The sequence below is a fragment of the Physeter macrocephalus genome, chromosome 18, assembly GCF_002837175.3.
Source record: "Physeter macrocephalus isolate SW-GA chromosome 18, ASM283717v5, whole genome shotgun sequence".
Taxonomy (NCBI): Eukaryota; Metazoa; Chordata; class Mammalia; order Artiodactyla; family Physeteridae; genus Physeter; species Physeter macrocephalus.
This window is the reverse complement of record NC_041231.1, coordinates 70482649-70505848: the sequence shown is the minus strand read 5'-3', so window position 1 is coordinate 70505848 and position 23200 is coordinate 70482649. Positions and strand designations below refer to the sequence as shown.

Below are 23200 nucleotides of genomic sequence, written 5' to 3'. Positions count from 1 at the left end.
TCTCTGGGTATATGCCCAGTAGTGGGATTGCTAGATCATATGGTAACTCTATTTTTAGTTTTTTAAGCACCCTCCATACTGTTCTCCATAGTGGCTGTATCAATTTACATTCCTACCAACAGACCAAGAGGGTTCCCTTTTCTCCACACCCTTGCCAGCATTTTTTGTTTGTAGATTTTCTGATGATGCCCATTCTAACTGGTGTGAGGTGATACCTCATTGTAGTTTTGATTTGCATTTCTCTAATAATTAGTGATGTTGAGAAGCTTTTCATGTGCTTCTTGGCCATCTGTATGCCTTCTTTGGAGAAATGTCTATTTAGGTCTTCTGCCCATTTTTGGATTGGGTTGTTTGTTTTTTTAATATTGAGCTGCATGAGCTGCTTGTAAATTTTGGAGATTAATCCTCTGTCAGTTGCTTCATTTGCAAATATTTTCTCCCATTCTGAGCGTTGTCTTTTCTCTTGTTTATGGTTTCCTTTGCTGTGCAAAAGATAGCTAGTGGGAAGCAGCTGCATAGCACAGGGAGATCAGCTCTGTGATTTGTGACCACCTAAAGGGGTGGGATAGGGAGGGTGGGAGGGAGGGAGACACAAGAGGCAAGAGATATGGGAACATATGTATATGTATAACTGATTCACTTTGTTATACAGCAGAAACTAACACACCATTGTAAAGCAATTATACTCCAATAAAGATGTTAAAAAAAAATGTAGGGACTTGCCATCTCAACAACCTTTCTGAGGGTCCAGTGGTTTAGAGCAAGTTGGATTATTTCCTTAAAGGTGAGCGTGGTACCTTGTCCTGCCTCTGACTAAAAATGATGCCCAATGCTTTGCGGGTCTTTTTGGATCTGGGGGGTGTTGCGGTTTGAATTGCATTTCCCAAGAAGATATGTTGACATCCTAACCCCCAATATCTCAGAATGTGACCTCATTTAGAAGTAGGGTCTTTGCAGATGTAATTGAGTTAAGATGAGGTCATTAGGGTGGACCCTAATCTAATATGACTGGTGCTCTTATAAGAAGAGGCAAATGTCATGTAAAGATACAGACACACAGGGAGAAGGCCATGTTCTGGCTGAGGCAGAGATTACAGTGATGTGTCTGCAACCCAAGAAACACCGAGGTCTGCCGGGAACCACTGGAAGCTGGGAGATAGAAAGGCATGGGATGGATTCTCACATAGACCCTTTGAGAGAGCGTGACACCTTGATTTTAGACTTCCAGCCTCTAGAACTATGAGAAAATAAATTTCTGAAATTTTAAGCCAACGTGTTCGTGGTAACCTGTTACAGCAGTCCTAGGGAATGAATCCAGGAGGCAATGCACATCACATTGAGTGTACAACTCAGACCCATTTACTGAGTTCTGAGTGCGGTCCAGGGAAGGGTGGGCTCTGCAGTGGGCTCAGGCTGCAGTGCAAATGGCTCCATCACTTGGGCCTTTTATGATCCAACCATGGAAGCCCTGATGGAGAATCACAGCACACACATGTAAGCTCTCCAAGCAATTCCATGCTGTGTTCTGCAGAGAACTATTTTCCTTTTGATTTAGCTGCAAGCTTTCTTCTAGGACCTGGTAGAGACTGAATGTTTGGCCACGAGACATCAAGTGGCCGTGTGATCTGAGGTGCCCGTTAGGTACTAGGAATTATCTGACCCACCAAGTCATAAAAGAGACAACATCTGGAAATACTGGCGTTCATCTTATAAGATGAACTGCTTCAAAGAAATGCCCAGAATATACAGATCTGGAAATCAAACGGTGCAAGTGTACATGGTTCCTCTCATCATAACATCTAATAATCTATAAGTACTTCCTAGTCCTGCAACTCTGAGCTCTCCTGGTTTAAAGGGTATTGTTCCCAGTAGAGGAATTGCTTCTGCCATGGGACATGACATTGATTTCATTAATCTGGAAGACGAGACTGCCCCCTGGCCATTTGGGGCTCCTCATGTCACTGAACCAGCAGGCAAAGGAAGGGAGTACTCTACTTACTGGAATGATCAAACCTAGTAACCAAGGAAAAAAGGGTCAGAAGTATGTCTAGAATCAGGAATGTTCTCTGGGATGCCTCTTAGTACTTCATATTCCAAAGTAAAAGCTAATGGAAAACAATAGCAATCAACAAAAGACAGGACCACTGATAACTCATATTCTTCAGTAATTAAATAAAGGGTTGCCCCATCAAATAAAGAATTCAACCAGCTGAGACGCTAGTTGAAGGCAAAGGGAACACGGGATGGGGAATGAAAGAAAGAAGTTATTGACATCAACTACTGTCTTGTAGTGAATTACAGAAACGAGAATGTACTATCTAGGTACACTTTCTTTCTTGCTTATTATGTGTGTGTGTGTGTGTGTGTGTATACACACACACACACATATGTATGTATGTATACACACACAGAGCTAGTTTCCTAGTGCTGCTGTAACAAAGGCACTGGCTGAGTGCCTTAAAAAACAATAGAAATGTATTCTCTCACAGTTCAGGAGGTGGAAATCTGAAATCAAGGTGTGGGAAGGATCATGCTCTCTCCAAGGGCTCGAGGGAAGAATCTTTTCTTGCCTCTTTCAGTTTCTGGTGGTTCTCAACAGTCCTCGGTGTTCCTTGGCTTGTAGACACATCACCCTAATCTCTGTCTCTGAGAATGTGCTGTTCTCTCCGTGTCCGTGTCTTCACATGACATTTGCCTCTTCTTATAAGAACACCAGTCTGGACTTCCCTGGTGGTGCAGTGGTTAAGAATCCGCCTGCCAATGCAGGGGACTAGGCTTCGAGCCCTGGTCCGGGAAGATGCTGCGGAGCAACTAAGCCCATGCACCACAACTACTGAGCCTGTGCTCTAGAGCCCGTGAGCCACAACTACTGAGCCCACGTGCCACAACTACTGAAGCTTGCATGCCTAGAGCCCGTGCTCCACAACAAAGAGAAGCCACTGCAATGAGAAGCCTGTGCACCGCAATGAAGTGTAGCCCCCGCTCGCCGCAACTAGAGAAAGCCCGCGCGTAGCAACAAAGACCCAATGCAACCAAGAAAGAAAGAAGGAAAGAAGGAAAGAAAGAAAGAACACCAGTCATATTAGATTAGGGTCCACCCTAATGACCTCATCTTAACTTCATTACATCTGCAAAGACTCTATTTCTAAATGAGGTCACAATCTGGGTACTAGGGGTTAGGACATCAACTCATCTTTTTGGGAGACCCAACTCTACCCATAACACACACATATATATGTATAAAGAAACATATATATATATGTATATATAAATGTATTTCCTTTTCCGTCTGACTTCAACTGCCCTTTTTATTTTATATAAGGATTATTATTGGTGGTTAATGTTACAATTTAGTCTCTAGATTACAGAATATTCAGCTAGAACTGTGGTTGAATCTCATAGTCATTAACATCATTTAGAGCTGGCCGTAGGGACTTAGTGTGTCCCCTTTTGGGGAAACGGTGAGAGGGTCTTCATTTGTTTGAAGGATAGTTGCATCTGTCTTGTTAGGCAGAAGCATAAAGTTGTTTTGTTGGAATATGGAAGTTCAAGTATAGGTAGAAGGGTGGAAATGGATGCTGAGGAGCCAGAGGGGTGGCTTGTGTCGATTGTTATTGTCTTTCAGCTCCTAATCTACCCTTCTATGTTCTGCTCTAACGCGTTGGAGGTGGAACTCTAGAGTTTCTCCTGCTAGATGGCTTCCTGTGGACTTCTGCCAGCAGGGGGCGCTAGAGGGAGACCGGAGGGCCGGGGCAGGGATTTGCCCTGTGCGCTTGCTGAGCTTTCCCAGCATTTCATCAGCAATGAGCACATCACCCCAGGCTGCAAAGGTTGGTTTCCGCCTCCAGCTTGTTTTGGGAGTCCAGGCTCCAGCCTCCCCACAACCCATTGATACACTCGCACCACTGACACAGCATCCCTCCTTGGAGGTCGAGCCCAGTAGTAGGAGGCCATTCCTCGGAGCCATTGGCATGGTAGCAGCAGCTGGATCCCTCCTCTCCTCGGAGGTCCGGAACTCACATCCAAAAGGTGCCCCCTCTAAACTTTTAGCATCTTTCCTTTTTCCCCCCAGCCCTTCAGGTGGGAGTTGCTTCCTGGAGTAGCACACATATCTTCGTGCGACCTCCGTGTCCCACTTTTGCTTTTTAAGTCCTCCAGCCCCTGTTTAATCAATGTCCTATTTTACATTCTCTCTGTTAAAATAGCTAGTGTGGAATCTAGTTTCTTGACTGGACCCTGACTTATACAGATGATTTCTAGACAAGGGGGAAAATATCAACTTTACTGTATTAAAATCAGAAGTCAAAGGCCCTGTTTTATAAATTTTTGCATACCCACAAGACTGAATGATGACTTATACAAATATTCAGTAAAGAGTTGAGTAATGAATATTGAATGAATCAATGTGCCCACAAAAGATATCCATGTCCTAATCCATGGAACCGGGGGTGGGGGGAGGATCTTTGCAGAATTAAGAATTTTGAGATGAGGTAATTATCCTAGATTATCCAGGTGTTCTCTGAATGCACACACATGTAATATCCTTATAAGAGGGATGCAAAAGAAGATTTGATAGAGAAAAAGGTGATGTGAAGATGGAGCAAAGGAAGATAATAAGATGCTGGCCTGGAAGACTGGGGTGATGCAGCTGTAAGCCAAGGACTGCTGGAAGCCACTGGAAGCTGGAAGAGACATGGAGCAGATTCTCCTCTAGAGCCTCCAGAAGTGTAACGGAGTAAGTTTCTGTTGTTTTAAGCCATCAAGTTTGTGATCTTTGTTACAGCAGCCACAGGAAGCTAATACATGAATACTGAATTGGATTAAATTGACGTGGGAGATGACTTTCCTAAGGAAATTAGTTCTTCTAGTGTCACATCCATGTGGCTTAACCAGACAGGTCAGTGTCCTGTCTGTTTTGGGTCCATAGAGGGGCCCCTATTTTCAACCCTTTGATTTATTTACTAGAATAACATACCCACTACCTAAAAGGATTTGAGGTTGCCTATAGTAAAAGACAGCTCTAAGTAAATGTAAAACGAGAAGGAAAGAACTGAAGTCACATTATAGTAGTGGTTATTCATTCATACATTTATTCAATCTTACACTCATTTAAAATATTCTAGGGACTTCTCTGGTGGTGCAGTGGTTAGGGATCCACCTGCCAATGCAGGGAACACGGGTTCGAGCCCTGGTCCAGGAAGATCCCACATGCCTTGGAGCAACTAAGCCCATGCGCCACAACTACTGAGCCTACACTCTAGAGCCTGCGTGCCACAACTACTGAGCCCTTGTGCCTAGGGTCCCTGCTCCTCAACAAGAGAGGCCACTGCAGTGAGAAGCCCGTGCACCACAATGAAGAGTAGCCCCTGCTCGCCACAACTATAGAAAGCCCGCGTGCAGCAACAAACACCCAACACAGCCAAAAAACAAAAAAAAATAAAAATTAAAAAGAAAAAAAATATTCTACACACCAAATTAACATACCCAGCACTGTTCTTGATTTAATAAAGATGCTCCTTATGATGCAGGGTCAAGAAATTAAAAAATTTTGAAAGTAAAATGCACCTAAGCAGCTTGGTGTTTGGGCTCAGCATGGCTAAGAAACTGGATTCTAGGCCAAGCACCAGGCTGCCTGTGTTCTAGCCCCCTACTCTGCTGCTGTAACTGAGCGAATAGGCTCATTGCCTGCTGAGCAGAGAAAGACCAAATACCGAGGCAATAGACTTTTGCAGAGAGAAAAGTCTTTATGGCACAGTAGCCAAGCAAGCAGACAGGAGACAAAGCTCAGATCTGTCTCTCCAATCTGAGGTTCAGTCAAACTTTTATGAGGTAGGGGAGGAGGGTTGGTCTGGGGAAGTGCTGGTGGCTCAGGTTTTGATTGGAGGGCTTTGGAACTTGGCCATTTACAGTAAGGTGTGGTAAAGGGGACTTCAGCACCAGATCTTCCTGGACAATGACACTTCGCTTCTGAAAGGGTTCCAGGGTTCAGGTTCCAGTCATGTCCTGGTCCTCTGTTTCCATTGGGGGCAGTTAACAGAGGTAAAAATTTTCTCCTCTGCTCATGCATTGGCTATATGACTTGAGGTTTTGTTCTGTTGTCTCTGAAAAACAACTCACTATCTTATTAGAAGCAGGATAGGGCCAGTTTGGGCTGGTTCTGTGGTTACACTACGTGTTGTGCTACTGGACCTCCGTTTCTTCCAATAGCCTGGGTACCTAAATGACTGCATGGACAAAGGCTATTTACCTGCTCAGTACTGTTACATAACACACAAAGAAATTTCTATTGTGTATGAGCCTTACATATTTTGGGGTCTGTTTGTTGTAGCAGCTGGCCTGTCCCAATTCATAACATTCTACGGCAATAGACACATCATTTATTGAGGATAGAGTGTGCACTGCTGATTTCAGTGGAGGGCCAAAGGAGTGTGACTTATAAGAATATGTATTTGGTCTTCCTCCTGCTTCTGGCACAGAGCTCCTAAAACCCTTGGAATTTCCTAAATAAGTGCAGTGGGAGAATTTTTTGTCATAATATTTTGTCTTTTGTCCTTGGTTTCTGAAACAGCTTCAGAGCCATAATGGCAAAAAGAGTGTTTTGTTATTTATTCATAACAAACCTGTTTCAATCACAGTTGCTTTGTGTTAATGAGGTGGCTTTTGGAAAGCCCCAAAGGATGGGGGCTGGTTACCAGGGGAACCAATCACTGATTAGAGGGTTGGAACTTTCAGCGCCTCTTTGGGAAGGGACGAGGGGCTGGAGATTGAGTTCAATCATCAATGGCCAATGATTCAATCAATCATGCCTACGTAACATAGCTTCCTTAAAAACCCAAAAGGACACGGTTCAGGAGGTGCTGGGAGAGTGGCGTGCTCTGAGAGGGCATGGAAGCTCCACCCCCATTCCTACATATCTTACCCTCTGCATCTCTCCCATCTGGCTGTTCCTGAGTTCTATCCTTTTATAATAAACTGATAATCTAGTAAGTAAATGTTTTCCTGAGTTCTGTGAGCCACTCTAGCAAATTAATTGAAACTGAGGAGGGGAATTTATAGTTTATTGGTCAGAAGTGCAAGAGACAACCTGGACTTTTTTTTTTTTTTTATTTTGTGGTACGCGGGCCTCTCACTGTTGTGGCCTCTCCTGTTGCAGAGCACAGGTTCAGGACGCGCAGGCTCAGCGGCCATGGCTCACGGGCCTAGCCGCTCCGAGGCATATGGGATCTTCCTGGACCGGGGCACGAACCCACGTCCCCTGCATCGGCAGGCGGACTCTCAACCACTGCGCCACGAGGGAAGCCCAACCTGGATTTTTGATTGGCATCAGAAGTTGGGGTAGTGGGCAGTCTTGTGGACTGAGCCCTTAAACTGTGGGATCTGACATAATCTCCAGGTAGATAGTGTAAAATTGAGTTAAACTGTAGTACACCCAGCTGACATCACAGAATTGCTTGAATGTGTCACGGGCCTAGCCGCTCCGAGGCATATGGGATCTTCCTGGACCGGGGCACGAACCCACGTCCCCTGCATCGGCAGGCGGACTCTCAACCACTGCGCCACGAGGGAAGCCCAACCTCCTGGATTTTTGATTGGCATCAGAAGTTGGGGTAGTGGGCAGTCTTGTGGACTGAGCCCTTAACCTGTGGGATCTGACATAATCTCCAGGTAGATAGTGTAAAATTGAGTTAAACTGTAGTACACCCAGCTGACATCACAGAATTGCTTGAATGTGTGGAAAATACCCACACATCTGGTGTCAGAAGTGCAGTAGTTTTGTAGTAGAGTAGTGTGAGCAGTAAAGGAAACGCAGGAGGAAGTGAATTTTCCCATTACGTTAAGCCATTTTGATGTAGAGCAGGGCTAGGCAACCCCTCAGGCCAAATCCCGCCTGCCATCTGTTTTCTTGTTTCTTTTAAATTAAATTGTATTTTTTGAATAGATATTATAAACACATGGTAGAACATTTAAAAGGTAAAAATGAATATGCCTTTGAAAGTAATTCCCCCTCTTTCCATTCCCCAGTTATCCAGTTTCCCTCCTTAGATGCAGCTACTATTACCAGTGGATTCTTATCTTCCAGAGAGATTGAGATTCTGTGTGTATAAGTGTGTGTATTGCTTTATCCGAGGTCATGAAGATTTATCCCTGTGTTGTCTTCTAATAGTTTTATAGTTTTAGTTCCCATGTTTAGGTCTTTGATCTGCTTTGAGTTGATTTTTATATATGGTGTGAGGTAAGGGTCCAACTTTATTCTTTTGCATGTGAATATCCAGCTGAACCAGCACCATTTGTTGAAAAGACTACTTTTTCCTCAGTGAACGGTCTTGGTAACCTTGTCAAAAATCAACTGACCATAGATGTATGAGTTTATTTCTGGGCTGTCAGTTCTCTTTTATCTCTATGTCTATCCTTATGTTAGTAACACATAGTCTTCATTACTGTAGCTTTGTAGTGAATTTTGAAAGCAGAACTATGAGTCCTCCAACTTTGTTCATTTTCATAATTATTTTGGCTATTCAGAATCCCTTGCAATTCCATATGAATTTTAAGATCAGCTTATTCATTTCTGTAAAAAAGTCAGTTGAAATTTTGATAGGAATTGCATTGAATTGTAGACGAATTTGGGGAGTATTGACGTCTTAACAACATTAAGTCTTCCAATCCATGAACACAGGGTGTCTTTCCATTTATTTAGGTTTTTAATTTCTTTCAATGATGTTTTGTAGTTTTTAGCATACAAGTCTTGTACTACTTTTGTTAAATTTACTCCTCTGTATTTTATCCTTTTTGTTGCTTTTGTGAATGGAATTGTTTTCTTAATTTCGTTTTCATTTTTGGATTGTTCATTGCTAAGTGTTTAGAAATACAACCGATTTTTGTATATTGGTCTTGTATCCTGCAACTTTGCTGAACTAGTTTATTAGCTCTACTAGTTTTTTGGGTGGCAGATGCCTGATTCTTGATAGACACATGGCTGGTCATGGTGTAGACCACACTTCCAGCCTTCCTTGGAGCTTGCTATGGCCCAAGGATTAAGTTCTGGTCACTGAATGTGAATGAAAGTGATGTGTGCAACTCCGAGTTGTGCTGGCCCTTTCTCCTTTCCTACTCTCTCTCTCTTTTTTAAATAAATAAATAAATAAATAAATAAATTTTGGCTGCATTGGGTTTTCGTTGCTGTGTGTGGGCTTTCTCTAGTTGTGGCAAGTGGGGGCTACTCTTTGTTGTGGTGCGCGGGCTTCTCATTGCAGTGGCTTCTCTTGTGGAACAGAGGCTCTAGGCACGTGGGCTTCAGTAGTTGTGGCATGTGGGCTCAGTAGTTGTGGCTTGTGGGCTCTAGAGTGCAGGCTCAGTAGTTGTGGTGCGTGGGCTTAGTTGCTCCGCAACATGTGGGATCTTCCCAGACCAGGGCTTGAACCTGTGTCCCCTGCATTGACAGGCAATTCTTAACCACTGTGCCACCAGGGAAGTCCCTCATACTCTCTTTTGACTGGAAGGGAGTCAGCCATTGTGGCCTGTCCTGCAAAGATCTGTGATGTGTTTTTTTTTTCTTTTTTTTTTTTCTTTTTTTTTTTTCGGTACGCGGGACTCTCACTGCTGTGGCCTCTCCCGTTGCGGAGCACAGGCTCCGGACGCGCAGGCCCAGCGGCCACGGCTCACGGGCCCAGCCGCTCTGCGGCATGTGGGATCTTCCCGGACCGGGGCACGAACCCACGTCCCCTGCATCGGCAGGCGGACTCTCAACCACTGCACCACCAGGGAAGCCCTGTGATGTGTTTTTGTAGATAGAGTTTTACTGGAACATAGGCACCTTCATTTATTTATGTATTGTCTATGGCTACTTTCATGCTATGATGGCAGTGTTGAGTATTTGTGACAGAGACCCTATGTCCTGCACAGCCTGAGATATTTACTATCTGGCCCATTACTGGGAAAAGTTTGCCCATGTCTGGCTTAGAGGACCTCTTGATAGTAGTATTTTATGATCCCATCTTTCTAGAATTGGTTTTATAGTCACTGTTATTTGAAGCATCGCTGTCTTTGGTTTTACTTATATTAATTTCTGTTGCAGGCTGGCTGCTTGCTTCTTCTCTCCAGCAAGAGCTCTCTTGGCAGCAACAGCAGCTCTCGGATCATCATGAACTTTTTGATCATGAAGAGTAGTCTAGGTTTTATTAGACTGATCATTCTCTCTCCCTCTCTCCTTTCTGTAATTTGCCTTCCCGTTCTTGAATTTTTTGCTTAGAAGTTTTTTGCTTCCTCTGTAGCTAAGAGATTCTGCTCTCCTCCTGTTCATTCATGCTTTTTTTTTTTTTTGGCAGCTTGTGGGATCTTAGTTCCCTGACCAGGGATTGAACCTGGCTCACGGCAGTGAAAGTGCCAAGTCCTAACCACTGGACTGCCAGGGAATTCTCCCATTCATTCTTTCTCAAGCCAGCTTCTCCTGCCAAGCTCCTTTTTCTGCTGATGCAGTACTTAAAGGTGTCTGCTCTATGCTGCAAGGTTCTGCATTTCTGCTCCACCATCTCTGTGGCAGAATATAGCTCTTGTCAGGCTTACACCTCATCACTCAGTTTGAGTAGAAATGGTCACTTTTTCAAGTACAGGACTCTTTTAAAAATTGAGTGTAATTTACATGCAAAAAATACTCTGATATTAAGTGTCCAGTTTGATGAATTTTGACAATGTATGCACCTGTGTAGCCACCACTCAAAACAACGTAGAGAACATTCTGTCTTGTGGCTTTTCCGAGTCAATTCCCACCTCTGCTCCCCAGGGGCAACCACTGTTCTGATTTCTGTCACCACAGATTAATCTTGCCTGTTCTTGGACTTCACATAATCAAAACCATATAGGAAGTGCTCTTTTGTGTCTGATTTTTCTTTTCACTCAGCATAGCATAATGTTTTTGAGATGTATCCTTGGTGCCCATATAAGATTGTTCCTTTTTTATCACTGAGTGGTATCCTAGTGTGTGGATAGAGCAGATTGGTTATCCATTCTCCTGTTGATGAACATTTGAGTTTTTTCCAGCTCAAGTACAGTATTTTTTAACCAGAATTTTGTTCATGGCCTTTTCCAGCTTTAAGGCATTGTCATCCTGTCATTGTCAGCTGTATAATTCAATTATCCAAAATTTCAATTTCTTTCTTTTTCAGAAGTCAGAGCTTCTGGTTGTCAATCCTGGCTGATCACTAGAATCACCTGGGGAGTTGTAAATCGCAACAATCAGGCCACACCTAAGACCCATTAAGTGAGGCTCTCTGGAAGTGGGTGGGGCCTAGAGTCCGAGGTTTTAGAGCCCCCCGTTATTGCACCGTTTGGCCAGGAGGGGGGCGCACTTGCTCGAAGTCTTCTGGAGTCGGCGGAAGGCTTGGAATGTTGCTCTCATCTGAAGCTTCCCATGATAACTGCTCCGTGTTCTTCTTAAATCCGGTATTTTTCTTCTCTAGAATTTGTAGGCATTCAGACTTCATCTTCTTTCTAATAGGTTTTGTTTCTTTAAGGGCTTTTCTTTTCCTTCCTAAAGTTATACCAAATTCCTTGTTACAAGCTTCCCCTATCTCTTTTACATTCTCTTTTCCCTCAGCTCCTCGTCCCCCACCCGTCCACCCCGCCCCCTCCACCCCACATCCCAGCCCACAGACAAGCAGATTTTACCCCCTGCATTTGGTCCAGATCCTCAAGCCTTCTAGAAGAGTGCATTGTAAAGCCCAGGCACCTCTTCAGGTGAATTCTCCTTTTGTACATTATTTTCTTCAAAAGAGATCATAGCTGTTTTGCTCTTTTGGTCATAAATTGACGTTTTGAAATAACTTATTTTATTATTAAGAAAACGATTTCTGAGGAGCCCGTTGTTCAGTCCTCTGATATCTTCTACTCTTGATGGAAAAGAAAGTTCCCTGGAAGAAAATGGCAAATGCACCAGTTCCCAATAAAGCATAATAATTATAGGCTCTCAGGTGCCTGGCGAAAACCACGGGTTCTAGATCAAAAGCAGTTGCCCTCTCCTTGGCTGTCAGGCCGGGACAATTTGCAAATTCTGAAGCACCAATATCCTTCAGCTTGTAGGCAATCAGACTGCTGGCCTCTTCTGATAGGTGGAACCTCTTCTGGCTCATTCATTTCAGGTCTCGTTCTGCTTTCTCTGGCAGCATCTTGTCACTTCTCTGCTGGGCCATGACGCTCATGTCCTTATTCACCGTTGTCTTCAGTTCCAGTGTCTTCTGGGCTTTGTTGCTTGCCTCTGCATGGATCTTTGGAGCAGCCAGCGGGACACCTTTCTCCACCGCACGTGTATCAGTTGTCTGTCTGTACCTGACCCAGAGGGCAGCGCCTCCAAGCGTGAGTACCCTCCTGGCTGGGGATCTGGAGCAGTGAGTTTCCAGGGTCAAGTAACAAGGGCAGGAGGAGGACTGGGGAGATTCCAGTGCTGGACTAGGGCGAGCAGTGGGCATGTCAGCCCCAGGTGCTGGCACTAAGGGAGTGCATGGTCTGTGGAGATTTGTTGTTGTAATTCTACCTTGTGTTGATTTAGGTGGTCTAGCTTGAATATATATTTTATTTTATTATTATTATTTTTTTTGTGGTATGTGGGCCTCCCTCTGTTGTGGCCTCTCCCGTTGGGGAGCACAGGCTCCGGACGCGCAAGCTCAGCGGCCACGGCTCACGGGCCCAGCCGCTCCGCGGCATGCGGGATCCCCCCAGACCGGGGCGCGAACCCAGTTCCCCTGCATCGGCAGGCAGACGCGCAACCACTGCGCCACCAGGGAAGCCCCTTGAATATATAATAGGGACTGTTTTCCTTGTTTAATGACTGCCCACTTTTACTTTTCTACCTGTGACTTCTTTCTTAGATCATAGCAAGGTTGCAAAATGTAAAATTGATGAGACAGATGTAGAGAATTTTCAAAACAATGATAAAACCTAATAGCTTGTCTGCTTTTTATTGTAAAACCTTGCACTGGCAATCCTAAACAATATTAGTGGTAAAATGTACCCCTCCCCAAATCTTTCGTTACAATTGCTTCGGTCATTGTTGAATTTCAGTAAAAAACCATGTGCTTCAAATTAGCACATTTTTATTATTTATGCTTTATAGTCTACATGGAAGCTAATTTGGAGAACTCTCAATTGATATAGTAGGAAACCTCCCCCTGACCCAACACACACCCATATAAACTCAGTTACATAGATTCATTAGGAAAGTAGGGACCTAGAGGTTTGAAATCCTTCAAGCTCACTTCAGGTGTATTGTGTCTCCAGCCCCAGCTGTACTGTGTATTCCTGCATTTAACTAGTGAATATGAAATAAACGATGATGGCATAGTGGTTGTAAAAATTATAAAACAGAACTGGTATAATTTTAATTCTGTCAGTCTTTATGTGATCAGTTAAAGTTTTTATTTTGTGTTTAAAATTTTAAATGGCAAAATTGAGCGTAAACTGCAAGGTGTGTGTGTATGTGCACGTGTATATGTATATATTCTTTGGTCAACACAAAATTTTGTACGTGAAATACTTTGCTTGATTGAATATTTTTAAATTTTGAAATTATTCTTTTTAATAGCTATTTTAAAACTGAAGAATGAGTGTATGTGCATGCACATATGTATATATATATTCTTTGGTCAACACAAAATTTTGTACGTGAAATACTTTGATTGAATATTTTTAAATTTTGAAATTATTCTTTTTAATAGCTATTTTAAAACTGAAGAATGAGTCAAGAAAATGATTACTGATTAGAACATGATTATTACTGAAAATAATTTTGTTTATGGAGAAGGGGGTATTAAAATGATCCACCTGGGGTATGAAATGGGGCAGTGAACACAAAGGCAGGAGTCGTCTGCTGGGTCATCACAGGAGACCTGCTACACCAGATCTTCTGTTCTGACTTTCCCTTTTGGGTGGCTGAAATTCACCTTTGAGTCTTTTCCTCAGGAGGGCTTCTGAGAACAATAGTCCTTGAGCATGTACAAAACTGTTTGTGCTGAGTATAAATGTCTTGGGTAATGTTTGCTTTTTCCTGCATTTTGAGGCCTCACTGGCTCCACTTTCATCCAACACTGACTATAGGTATAGGGTCGTGTGAGCCCTACCATATTCTGATGTGATGTGATCTGTTTGCCTGTTGGTTCAAAGGATTTTTTTTTTTTTTGGTTTAAAGGATTCTTATCTTTGAAGTCCAGCAAATTTGCCAGCATTGGAAGTGTTCACCATTTATATCCCCTTTTAATGGGACCTGGCCTTTCTACTTGTCTCATGTGTTTTCTCATTGCCAGGAGCCGTGTCAGGATTCCGTTGTTTTTTTTTTTTTAATATTTATTTTATTTATTTGGTTGCGCCGGGTCTTAGTTGCAGCTAGAGGGCTCCTCAGTTGCGGCTTGCCGGCTCCTTAGTTGTGGCATTCAAACTCTTAGTTTCAGCATGCATGTGGGATCTAGTTCCCTGACCAGGTATTGAACCCGGGTCCCCTGCATTGGGAGTGTGGAGTCTTAACCACTGCACCACCAAGGACGTCCCAGGATTCTGTTTTTAAGTCCGTCTTTGGATTTGCTTCCTTAGGGATGCCAATAACATATATATGTGTGTGTGTATGTATATATATATATATATATATATATATATATATATATATATGTATATTCTCTCTTGCCCATTTGCCATGTATATTATTTCCTTTTAAGCCTGTTTAAGTATTTTCATTTCATCTTGCTCACTCTTCAAAGACTGGTCCTTTAAACCCCCTTCTGTGTGTCTCAGCCTCTCTTTTCCCTGTGATACTTTCCAATTTCATCTTCTCTTCTGTGTTGCTTTAATTTTCTTTCTTTCACTTATTTCCTGGGTTTTGCCAGTTCACAGTTTGCTCCTTTTTTATGCAGTGCTCATACATCTTTTTACTCTCATCCTGGGGCTCTGGTTTCATGGAAGAGTTGGTTTTTTAAAAATTGAAGATGAAATATCTGATGGGATTTTTTCACCTGCTTTCTGGTAACAACTTTCTAAGTGTTTTTCAGTGTTCATGTTTGTCCTGCTTTTTTCCTCCCTTTTTCATCTAGTATCTTTGCACAGGTTCCTCTTTGATTGTTCATCTTTGGCAGAGGTGAGATTTTCAGGTCGAGCTGGGGCCCTTTCCAGCCAGCAGGAATTTTCCTAAAGGCCTGGGGTTAGTATCATTTCAAAAAAATTTATTTTTGGCTGCCTTGGGTCTTTGTTGCTGAGTGCGGCTTTTCTCTGGTTGTGGCGAGTGGGGGCTACTCTTCGTTGCAGTGTGCAGTCTTCTCATTGTGGTGGCTTCTCTTGTTGCGGAGCACGGGCTCTAGGCATGCGGGCTTTAGTAGTTGTGGCACACAGGCTCAGTAGTTGTGGCTCACAGGCTCTAGAGCGCAGGCTCAGTAGTTGTGGCACATGGGCTTAGTTGCTCCGCGGCATGTGGGATCTTCCCGGACCAGGGCTCAAACCCATGTCCCCTGCATTGGCAGGTGGATTCTTAACCACTGCGCCACCAGGGAAGTCCTGGCCTGGGGTTATTATAGCCTTTACTTTTCCCCAAGTGGTAGAAGCAGGCGGCCATGGGGATATGCACAATACAAAGCCATGGGTATTGGCAAAAACAACAAAGTAAGGATCTCCAAAAATTCTCTCCTCTATAAAAGCAATGAGAAAACTGGCCAAAATGGTCAGAGTTAACTTTTCCAAACTCTGGAAATTAACCAAAGGCTTGCAGCAATTCAGGAAGCGTTTATGCAAGAAAAATGGCTAAATCTCAGTAAGAATAGTGAGATTTTTAGTGTTTTTTTTTTTGTGGTGAAATACACGTAACATCAAATTTACTGCCGTAACCATTTTTAACTGTATGGTTCAGTGGTATTAAATACATACACATTGTTGTGCAGCCATTGTCACAATTCATCACCATATTTCTTTTCATCTTGTAAAACTGAAGCTCTATACTTTTTAAACAATAACTCCCCATTCTTCACTCTTCCCACCCTAGGACCACCACTGCATTTTCTGTCTTTATGAATTTGACTACTCTGAGTACCTCATACGAGTGGAATCGTACAGTATTTGTCTTTCGTGACTGGCTTATTTCACTTAGCAAAATGTCCTCAATGTTCATCCATGTTGTAGCATTTTGGAGAATTTACTTTCTTTTTAAGGCTGAATAATATTCCATTGTATGTGTATATGACATTTTGCTTATCCATTCATCAGCTGTGGACACGTAGTTGCTTCCATGTTTTAGCTGTTGTGAATAATACTGCTGTGAACATAGTTGTACAAATATCTCTTTGAGCCCCTGCCTTAAATTCTTTGGGGTATATACCTGGGAGTGGGATTGTTGGATCATATAGTAATTCTATTTCTAATTTGTTGAGGAACTGCTATACTGTTTTCCACAGTGGCTGAACCATTTTACATTCCCACCAAAAAGGCACAAGTTTTCCAGTTTATCCACCTCATCACCAACATTTGTTGTTTTTAGTTGTTTTGATCGTAGCCATCCTAATGGGTATAAAGTAGTACCTCATTGTGGTTTTGATTTGCATTTCCTTAATGACTGAGTGATGTTGAGCATTTTTCCTGTGCCATTTGTTTATCTTCTGTGGAGGAATATCCAAGTCCTTTGCCTGTTCTTGAATTGGTTGTTTTTTGGTTGAGTTTTAGATGTTCTATGCATATTCTGCATATTAATCCCTTAGATACATAATTTGCGAATATTTTCTCCCATTCTGTGTGTTGCCTTTTAACTCTGTGGATAGTGTCTCTTGATGCACAAAATTTTAAAAATTTTCATGAAGTCTAATTTTTTCTTTTGTTACCTGTGCCTTTGTTGTCATATCCAAGAAATCATTGCCAAATCCAATGTTGTGAAGTTTTGTCCAATTTTTTTCGAAGAGTTTTATTGTTTCAGGTCTTATATTTAGGTCTTTGACCCATTTTGAGTTAATTTTTGTCTATGGTGTGAGGTAAGGGCCCAACTTCATTCTTTGCATGTGGATACCCAGTTTCTCCAGCACCATTTGTTGACAAGACTGTCCTTTTCTCATTGAATGGTCTTGGCACCTTTGCCAAAAATCATTTGACCATGTAAGTGAGGGTTTATTTCTGGGCTATTTATAGTCTATTCCATTTGTCTATATGTCTGTCTTTATGTTAAAACTACACTGTTTTGATTACAGTAGCTTTGTAGTAAGTTTTGAAATCAGGAAGTGTGAGCTATCCAGTTTGTCCTTTCCAGATTGTTTTGGCTATTCGGGGCCCCTTGAGTTTCCATATGAATTTTAGAATGGGTTTTTCTACTTCTGCAAAAAACATCATTGGGATTTTGATAGAGATTGCATTGAATCTGTAGGTTGTTTTGGGTAGTATTGACATTTTAATAATATTAAGTCTTCCAATCCATGAACATGAAATATGTTACTATTTATTTCTGTTGTCTTTTATTTCTTTCAGCAATGTTTTATACTTTTTATTGTACAAGTCTTTACCACCTTGTTTAAGTTAATTGCTGAGTATTTTATTCTTTTTGATGCTATTGTAAATGGAATTGTTTTTGTAATTTCATTTTCAGATAGTTCATTGTGTATAGAAATACAACTGATTTTTGTGTGTTGACTTTGTATCCTTCTACTCTGCTGAATTCATTTATTAGCTCCAGTAGCTTTTTTGTGGAGGCTTTTGGATTTTCTACACATGAGATCATATCGTCTGCAAACAGAAATAATTTTACTTCTTCCTTTCCAATTTGGATTCCTTTTATTTCTTTCTCTTGCCTAATTGCTCTGGCTAGAACTTCCAGTATTATTTGAGTAGAAGTGATGAAATTGGGTATCCTTGCCTTGTTCCTGATCTTAGAAGAAAAGCTTTTAGTCTTTCACTATTGAGTATGATGTTTGCTTTGAGTTTCCATACATATCTTTTATTATGTTGAGATAGTTTCCTTCAATTCCTATTTGGTTGAGTATTTTTTATCATGAAAGGATGCTGAATTTGTCAAATGCCTTTCTGCATCAATTGAGATGATCATGTGTTTTTTTTCCCCTTTATTTTGTTGATTTGGCATATTACTGTATATTGAATAATTTTTGTATGTTGAACCATCCTTGTGTTACATGAATACATTCCATTGGTCATGGAGTATAATCCTTTTAATATGCTGTTGATTTCTGTTTGGTAGTATTTTGTTGAGGATTTTGTATTGGTGTTCATAAGGGATATTGATCTGCAGTTTCCTTGTCGTGTTTTTGTTTGGCTTTGGTATTAGGGTTATGTTGGCTTCAGAAAATGAGTTAGGAAGTGTTCCCTCCTCTTCAGGTTTTGGGAATAATTTGAGAAGTATTGGTATTCTTATTTAAATGTTTGGTAGAATTTACCAGTGAAGCTGTCAGATCTAGGATTTTTTTTTTTTTTTTTTGGGCCACGCTGTGCTGCTTGTGGGATCTTAGTTCCAGGGACCAAACCCTGGGCCCCCTGCAGTGGAAGCGCGGAGTCCTAACCACTGGACAGCCAGAGAATTCCCTAGGACTTTTCTTTGTTGGGAGATTTTTAAAAGATAGGGCTTCCATGGTGGCACAGTGGTTAAGAATCCACCTGCCAATGCAGGGGACATGGGTTTGATGCCTGGCCCAGGAAGATCCCACATGCCATGGAGCAACTAAGCCCGTGCGCCACAACTACTGAGCCTGTGCTCTAGAGCCCGTGCTCTGCAACAAGAGAAGCCATGACAGTGAGAAGCCCGTGCACTGCAACAAAGAGTAGCTCCAGATTGCCTCAACTAGACAAAGCCCAGGCGCAGCAATGAAGACCCGACACAGCCAAACAAACAAACAAACAAAAAGATTCCAGCTATAAGTGTGATCATAGAGTATTTGTCTTTCTCTGTCTGAATTTTATTTTACTTAGCATAATGCCTTCAAGGTCCATCCACATTGTCACAAATGGCAGGCTTTCCTTCTTTCTTGTGGCTGAATAATATTCCATTATATATATACCACTACTTCTTTATCCATTCATCCATCAGTGGACATTTAGATTGTTTCCATGTCTTGGCTATTGTAAATAATGCTGCAGTGAACATGGGGATGCAGATATCTTTATGAGACAGTGATTTTGTCTCCTTTGGATAAATACTCAGAATGGAACTGCTGTATCACATGATAGTTCTATTTTTCAGTTTTTGAGGAAGAGTATGGTTTTCCATAGTGGCTGTTGCAATTCACAGTCCCACTAACAGTGCACAAGGGTTCCTTTTTCTCCACATCCTCCCAAGACTTGTTATCTCTTGTCTTTTTGATACTAGCCATTCTAACAGATATGAAGTGATATCTCACTGTGGTTTTAATTTGCATTTTTCTGATGATTAGTGATGTTGAGCACATTTTCAGTATCTGTTGGCCATTTGAATGTCTTCTTTGGAAAAATATCTATTCATTTCTTCTGCCCATTTTAAAATTGGATTATTTTTTTCTTTTGAAGTGCATGAATTCTTTATATATTTTCAATATTAACCCTTTATCAAATATGTGCTTTGCAAATATTCTCTCCCATTTGGTAGGTTGCCTTTTCACTTTGTTGATGGTTTTCTTTGCCTTATAGAAGCTTTTTAGTTTAATGGAGTCCCACCTATTTGTTTTTTTTTTTATTGCCTTTGCTTTTGGTGTCAAATCCAAGAAATCATTGCCAAGACCAATGTCAAGGAGGTTTTCCTCTATTTTTTCTTGTAGGAGTTTTATGCTTTTAGGTCTTACATTCAACTCTTTACCATTTTGAGTTGATTTTTGTGTATGGTGTAAGATAGTGGTCCAGTTTCATCCTTTTGCATGTCACTCTCCAGTTTTCCCAATATGGCAGTCCATTTCCCACCATTTGTTGAAGAGACTGTCCTTTCCCCATTGTATATTCTGGCATATTGTCATAAATTAATTGACCATATTTGTGTGGGTTTATATCTGTGCTCTCTATTCTGTTCCATTGATCTATGTGTCTGTTTTTATGCCAATACCATTACTGTTGTGACACCGTAGCTTTGTAATATAGTTTGAAATCAGGAAGCATGATGCCTCCAGATTGTCCTTCTTGATCAAGATTGCCTTGGCTGGACTTCCCTGGTGGCACAGTGGTTAAGAATCTGCCTGCCCATGCAGGGGACATGGATTCAAGCCCAGGTCTGGGAAGACCCCACATGCTGGGGAGCAGCTAAGCCCGTGAGCCACAACTACTGAGCCTGCACACCAAGGGTCTGTGCTCTGCAACAAGAGAAGCCACTGCAATGAGAAGCCCATGCATGGCAACGAAGAGTAGGCCCCACTTGCTGCAACTAGAGAAAGCCTGCACACAGCAATGAAGACCCAATGCAGTCAAAAATAAATACATTTATTTTAAAAATGCTACATATTTTTGTATGTTGATTTTGTATCCTGCAACTTTACTGAATTCCTTTCTTAGCTCTAACAGGTTTTTTTTTTTTTTTTTTTGGTGGAGTCTTTAGGGTTTTCTATATATAAAATCTTGTCATCGGCAAATAGTGACAGTTTTACTTCTTCCTTTCTGATTTGGATGACTTTTATTTTATTTTTTTCTTGCCTAATTGCTCTATGTTTAATAAAAGTGGTGAGAGTGGGTATCCTTGTCTTGCTCCTGATTTTAGAGGAAAAGCTTTCAGCTTTTCATCATTGAGTATGATGTTAGCTGTGGGCTTATCATATATGGCCTTTATTATGTTGAAGTTTGTTCCCTCTACACCCACTTTGTTGAGAGTTTTCATCATAAATGGATGTTGAATTTTGTCAAATGCTTTTCTGCATCTAATTAGATGGTCATGTGATTTTTATCCTTCATCTTGCTAATTTGGTGTATCACATTGATTTGGGGATGTTGAACCATCCTTGCATCCATGGAATAAACCCAGCTTCATCGTGGTGTGTGATCCTTTTAAGGTATTGTTGAATTTGGTTTACTAATATTTTGTTGAGGATTTTTACATCTATGCTCAATCAGTGATGTTGGCCTGTAATTTTCTGTGGTGTCCTTCTTGTTTTGGTATAAGTGTAATGCTGACCTTGTAAGATGAGTTTAGAAGTCTTCATCCTCTTCTATTTTTTGGAAGAGTTTGAAAAGGATTTGTATTAATTCATCTTTGAATGTTTGGTAGAATTCACCAGTGAAGCTGTCTACTTCTGGACTTTTTTTTGTTGGGAGATTTTTTTTTGGTAGTTCAATTATTTATTACTTCATTACTCCCATACCCCACCCTCCTGACCCTTTAGTGGAACTGTTTCACCACGAACAGAGAAAGAAAGGATTAAAGACATTCAGTTACATACAACCGACTAGCCTCTCAGCCCCTCCAGAAGCATTTGTATTTTTGAGTGGTTGTTTATAATTAAAGACCAGGCCTTTTAACAGACATTGAATAGGGAATTCTCTGGTGGTCCAGCCTTAGGACCTGGCGCTTTCACTGCTGGGGCCCAGACTCAATCCCTGGTTGGGAAATAAGATCCCGTAAGCTGCGCAGTGCAGCCAAAAAACAAAACAAATGAAAAAAGAAACAAAAAACAAACAAAAAAACATTGAATAAAGCCGCAAGTTCAGGAATTGGGAACCAACAGGAGAATGTTGCATCCTGCATGGGAATCTGGCTTCAGGGTCAAGTGCCTCCACTGCTCGTGATACACACGGGATGAGGTGTGTGCTCTTGATACACATGGGGTCGGCTACGATACAAGGGATATAAACTCGACAAGCCATTTGGAACTGGAAGATAAAAGGTAACATGGTACCCTGAAGAGGTGCTTTTACTGGAAATAGTCAAAAGCTTGTGAAACAACACGTCTATGAGTTTGTTCATAAACCACGTAGTTTCTCTCAACCGAAACCAGCAGAAACATCTGTGAGGTTCACTTTTCGGAGGAGTGGTTTAGTAGCTCTTTTCATTCAACCGCAAACCCCTTTATGTAAGACTGGTCCAAAGCAAGTTGCTGTATGTTCTTTACAGGCTAGAATCCACTCTTGTAAATCAACTCATCCAAACTACTAGGTCAAGATATTTGTCTAAGCGGGTCTATGTCTGACTTGATCCCAAACTTGACGCATTCTGATGCTGCACCCAGAAAGTAGTAGTGTAAGTGATAATAGTGCCACTTCACAATCCATTTCATGATGAAATATGTACCAGGTTGTATTGTTCATTAGGAAGAATGATATTAATGCTTAATACTACGCTTCCTAGTGAAATAACCAGTGCATTAACTGTTGGGAGATTTTTTATTACTGATTCAAACTCACTGCTAGTAGTCAGTCTGCTCAGATTTTCTATTTCTTCATGATTCAATCTTGTAGGTTGTATGTTTCTAGGAATTTATCCATTTCTTCTAGGTCATCAAATTTGTTGCCATATAATTGTTCATAGTAGTCTCTTATGATTCTTTGTGTTTCTGTGGTATCAGTTGTAATGCCTCCTCTGTTATTTTGGTTTTATTTGAGACCTCTTTTTTTCTTGGTGGGTCCAGCTAAAGGTTTGTCAATTTTGTTTCTTTTCAAATAACCCACTCTTCATTTCATTGATATTTCTAATGTCTTTTTAGTCGCTATTTCCACTCTGATCTTTATTTCCTTCCTCTACCATCTTTGGGTTTCATTTGTTCTTTTTTATTTCCATGAGGTGTAAAGTTGGGTTTTTTGAGATTTTTCTTGTTTCTTGATGTAGGTATTTATCATTTATGAACTTCCCTCTTAGAATTGCTTTTGCTGCATCTCATAAGTTTGGGTATATTGTATTTCTATTTTCATCTGTCTCAGGTATTTTTTTTAAAATAAAATTTATTTATTTTTGGCTGCATGAGATCTTCATTGCTGTGTGAGGTCTTTCTCTAGTTGCGGCGAGCAGGGGCTACTCTTCATTGCAGTGCGTGGGCTTCTCTTGTTGCGGAGCATGGGCTCTAGGCATGCGGGCTTCAGTAGTTGTGGCACACGGGCTCAGTAGTTGTAGCACTAGGGCTTAGATGCTCCGCAGCATGTGGGATCTTCCTGGACCAGGGCTTGAACCCATGTCCCCTGCATTGGCAGGTGGATTCTTAACCACTGCACCACCAGGGAAGTCCCTGTCTCAAGGTATTTTTTTTTTTTTTTGTGGTATGCGGGCCTCCCCCCGCCGCGGCCTCTCCCGCCGCGGAGCAAGGCCCCGGACGTG

At 41.6% G+C, this 23200-nt stretch overlaps 1 long non-coding RNA gene across 9 annotated transcripts in view; it reads left to right on the top strand.

Moving 5' to 3' along the window:
* The window catches only part of LOC102989825 (uncharacterized), a 149783-nt gene that overhangs the window by 20930 nt on the left and 105653 nt on the right, over nt 1-23200 (top strand). For 4 of the 9 annotated variants that reach the window (XR_008615826.1, XR_008615825.1, XR_002891479.3 and 1 more), the window contains exon 5: nt 12216-12345. The exons of 2 other annotated variants lie outside the window; for them this stretch is intronic. This is a non-coding gene — a long non-coding RNA (uncharacterized lncRNA). Of the gene's footprint in view, nt 1-12155; nt 12346-20156; nt 20389-23200 lie in introns of those variants that run through there. 3 more of the 9 variants (XR_003676825.2, XR_003676829.2, XR_008615828.1) reach the window with 3 other exon arrangements.